The sequence below is a fragment of the Panthera leo genome, chromosome F2 (assembly GCF_018350215.1).
Source record: "Panthera leo isolate Ple1 chromosome F2, P.leo_Ple1_pat1.1, whole genome shotgun sequence".
NCBI classification, from domain to species: domain Eukaryota; kingdom Metazoa; phylum Chordata; class Mammalia; order Carnivora; family Felidae; genus Panthera; species Panthera leo.
In genome coordinates, this window is record NC_056695.1 from 9421000 (window position 1) to 9425770 (window position 4771).

The 4771-nt window shown below is 42.3% G+C and overlaps 1 pseudogene; it reads left to right on the plus strand.

The window, feature by feature from the left end:
* Positions 1 to 4063: 4063 nt before the first annotated feature.
* Positions 4064 to 4365, plus strand: LOC122211305 (annotated as a pseudogene).
* The last annotated feature ends 406 nt before the right edge of the window (positions 4366 to 4771 follow it).

Here is a 4771-nt window from a genome sequence, read left to right on the forward strand (position 1 = left end):
TTTAGGGGGCAGGTTATTTAATTCCCTAAATTTTTGCTCTGTTGTCTATAAAATAGGGCAATGATACCTCATCGAAATATTACGAAAATGAAGTGACTCAATGCATGTATTTTTACGCAAAAGCGTAAAAATACTACATACTGTTTATGTACATAAACAAATAAATAACAACAAAATAAACAAAATAAATAAACATTTATTATGTTAAAGATTCTTTCTAAATTAAGAATGATAATAAGCTCTGGTTGGGGACGGAGGGGGGTGGCATCAGAGACAAACACAAAAGAGCATTGAAATGTCTCATTAAAGTTTTCTATTTTCTAAAAGTAACCCTGAGGAAAAATAGCAAAGATTTGTCAAAATATATGAACATATGATCAAGCTGGTAGTTCAAATCTGTTCTAGATTTTTAGATATCATATTTTTCAGTGCTAGGATTCCCCCAATTGTTTGTTTCCATCTCTCCTGAAATTTTTTTTATCTTTTCACCTTGATCATTCTCCTTTCCTACAGATTCTTTTACATATTTATCCTGATTACTTTTTAAATCTGCCAAGTAATTTCAATATTTGGATTGTCTGTCAGATTGTTTCTGTTAACTATTTTTTTTTCTCTTGGTGGTCAGCCACTCTCTCAACTGTGAAATTATTCGGATATGTTATTCAGTGAAAGGCATGGTAGTTCCTTGGGGTGATGAAAGTAAAAATACGCTCAATAAAAAAATGGGAGACTGGGAAGCTGACTGAAAGGACCCAGGAGCCAACATGAAGGAGTTTCCAGTGGGCAAAACTGGAACGGACTGAGCAAGAAAATAATGCTCACATTGGATTATAAGTCATAAAACAAGCATCCTGGGTCCATGATGAGACCAATAAATAATTGATTAAATAGATGCGTGGGAGAAAAGAGAAAGCTCTTTCTTACAGAATTCAAATTAAGAGATGTGTAGAAAGGGTGAAGGAAATGTAAGATTAGCTTGGGGCAAATACCACAACGATAATGGCCGCAGGCAAGGTCCAGCCATTGGTCCCCAAATGCTAATTTTGGAAACAGTATGCCTCATCTTAAAGTATTTCTCATAAATATTCATCAGGAGTAAAAAAGAAAATAGGGACTTTACAGTGGAGAAACCCAGCAGACACCATCGTAACCCAAAGATCAAGGTTCACAGCCCCAGAAATAAGACTATAATGACATCACGTGTCACCTGACACCTGATACAACATCACTTCTGTGCCATTTTTTGCATAAAATGCATAATCTCGGTACGATCATGAGAATACATTAGATAAACCTAAACCAAGGACCAAAATGATAAGACCAACATTTTTTAAAAGTGCCGAGGTCAAAAAAGACAAGGAAAGACTGGGGATTGGAGGAGATAAAAAGATAATTTATTTTTAATTAAAAAATTGTTTTTAAGTTAGTTTGTTTTGAGAGAGAGAGAGAGAGAGAGTGAGCGAGCGAGCGAGAGCGAGACAGTATGAACCGGGAAGGGATAGAGAGAGAGAGAGAGAGAGAGAGAGAGAATCCCAACCAGGCTCTGCTCAGCACAGAGCCCCATGCGAGGCTCCAAATCACAAACCATGAGATCGTGACCTAACCTGAAACCAGGAGTCAGATACTTAACCACCTGAGCCACCCAGGCGCCCTTGAAAAGACCATTTAGAGTATCCTGGGATCCTGGTTGGACCCTAGGACTGAAAATGACGTTAGTGGGAAAATTGATGAAATTTGAAGAATGTCTAGTTTGAAGTTTAGTGAATAGACTAGTATAGTACCAGTGGTAATGTTATGACTTTGATCATTGTACTATGAGGTTGCAAGACAGTAGCATTAGCAGAAGGCGGGTGGCGTGTATACGGGAGCTCTCTGTGCTGTATCTGCAACTTTTCTGTTTGTCGAAAATTATTTCAGAAGCGTTGAAAAAGTTACCGGCGGTAATACTTGGGCTAGGCGGAGTCTCTTTTTTAGGGTGGATGGATTCCGATTTTGCCCTTAGTTTTAAGAACTTGGTCCTTAGTCTTGGAATTAGCACTAGTGTTTTCCCGTATGTATTCGAACTGTAGCTATAAGGTAGCAATGTGCTTACTCGTAGCCTGGAGCCTTTCTGGAGTTTTCAGGGAAAGTCTGCGTGGTCCCAAGTCCTTCTAACGTGGTGAGGCTTGAACTTCCGGTGCCATCTCCGCAGCCTCAGGCACCTGCTGCTCACAGCTGGGATCTTCCACTTCTTTGCTGTATATGAAGTTCAAAGACAGCACAGAATTCGGGAGGAATTCGAGTGCAGGTATTAGGGCTGTCCTCTCGGCCGCATCCTTTTCTCTGGGATTTCCGGCTTCGAATGCTCACTGCACCGACGGCCTTGAATTCTAACCTGACTCTTCCGGGGCCAGGATGGCTGCTTTCTGCCTAACGTGTGTGCCTGTGGGCCACGTGGACTGACTTGGGAGAAGGCTGGATGGCTCGGTGCGTGTCTCCTCCACTTTCTGCCGAGGTTTGCTTGTCCTCTACTGTCTGAAAGCTGCTGTCCTGTCACATTTGCTCCAGAGTTTAACATTTTCATTGCCAGGAGCGGTAGTTTGGTACAAGCTACTCTACCAGTGCCAAGACCTCACTGTGTAATACAATGTTGAATGCCCAAACAATTTTCTATTGTAAATATCTAAAACAACAGAATTGTTATTGGTATGTCAGGAAGCCTTAGAGATTTTCCAGAACCTTCATGGCCATCTCAGGGCAAAAACGTAAGATGGCCTTAATGTTGTCTTTGGCCTTCTCACCTCCCTGTAGGTGCCTTTCTCTCAGCTGCGCAGATTCCTGGTCTTACTTTTAGGTGTTTCTCCAGGACTCCATTTCGTTTCGGTCGGTGATCAACTTATCGTGTCTTCTTCAGTTCCTAACGTGAATATTTATTGAATGAAAAGATGCAGGGAGGAGGGAAGGAAGGGAGGAAGGAAGGAAGGAAGGGAGGGAGGAAGGGAGGAAGGAAGGAAGGAAACAAGGAAGGGAGGGAGGAAGGAAGGAAACAAGGAAGGAAGGGAGGGAGGAAGCAAGGAAGGAAGGAAGGGAGGAAGGGAGGGACGAACGGAGGGAGGGAAAGAGGGACGAAGGAAGGAAGGTGGAGGAGAGGAAGGAAGGGTTTTCTGCTAAAGGAAAGCTCTGGAGCAGGACACTCCGTCTGGTAAACCTCAAGCTCGCTTAAAATTTCTGGGGCAATCCTTGATGTTATTTTGTTTCTCGAACTTCTGTCATGAATCAGCTAATATGGTAGCTGCTCTGTAAATCCATTTTCACTTGCTGCCCTTTAATGGTTCACTCACTTGCTGATCTATTCCAATTTCTGATACGACGTCACCTCTTCCCTCAAGAGATCTCATGATCACCTTCGCTAAAGATCACCTCTGACCCCTGGCACTCTGTCCTTTTTCTCTGTTTTAGTCTTTCCCTTCATATTAGCTCTCACTACCTTATATCTAGTATCCTAGAGCATTACAGTAATGTAATGTTAATGTTATATTACTTGTGGTGTCTTCCCTAGAATATAAGCAACATAAACATGGAAATTTTGATCCTGCTCACGGCCCCCCACCCCAATTACTGTATTTCCAGCATCTTAGAACAGTATCTAGTTAGTGCTCAACTAAAAACTCAGTTGATACTTGTTGACATAATAAATGAATTGTCACGACAATCCTGCAGGATTATCCTCATTAAACAGAGAGCAAAAGTAAAGATCAGGAAAACAAAGTAAACTAGGCAGTCATAAAACAAGTGACGGATCTGGATTAAAACTCAGATGTTTGAGGCACCTGGGTGGCTCAGTTGGCTAGGCGTGCAACTTCAGCTCAGGTCATGACCTCTCGGTCCGTGAGTTCGAGCCCCGCGTCGGGCTCTGTGCTGACAGCTCAGAACCTGGAGCCTGCTTCGGATTCTGTGTCTCCCTGTCTCTCTGCCCCTCCCCTGCTCACACTCTGTCTCTCTCTCTCTCTCAAAAATAAATAAATATAAAAAAAATTGAAGAAAACAAAAACTCAGATGTTCTGAAAGGCTCAGGGTTTGAAACATGGCAGATGGTGTGGACCAGCAACAAACCACCAACACCGTGGAAGAGTGTCTGTCTCCTATCAGGCTCACCCTGGTTGGGCGAATTTACGTGAAAATGAGAAACGAGCCCCGAGGCAGATTACATGCTTATGACCAGCATTGAAAGGTGATATTGGGAGATGTGGGGGAAACTACGACTACTATAGAAATCGATGAGGAAACATACGAAGAGAGATATAAATCAACAACATGGAATATTCAATGCTCTTTGTCTAGGGAGATGGTGTTGTTCTAGTTGCCCCTCTGCTAAGAGTTGGCTGAAACAAAGAATTTACTGTGTATGGAATACAGGAGACTTGGTATGATTGCCTCTTTTAATACCGAAGACATCGCAAACAGGAACTGTGTAAATTTTGATATGAAGAAATGACCAAAGATTCTTCCACTCCTGAAATGAGTTGATTTGCAGATAGCTCAAAATCCTTTTTTTTTTCTTTTTAAAATTTTAACATCTATTCATTTTTGAGAAAAAGAGTGTGAGTGAGGGAGGGACAAAGAGAGAGAGGGAGACACAGAATCCAAAGCAGGCTCCAGGCTCCGAGCCGTCAGCACAGAGCCCGACGCAGGGCTCGAACCCACGAACCATGAGATCATGACTTGAGCCGAAGTTGGATGCTTAACCGACTGAGCCACCCAGATGCCCGTTTTTTTTTTTTAATTTATGTTT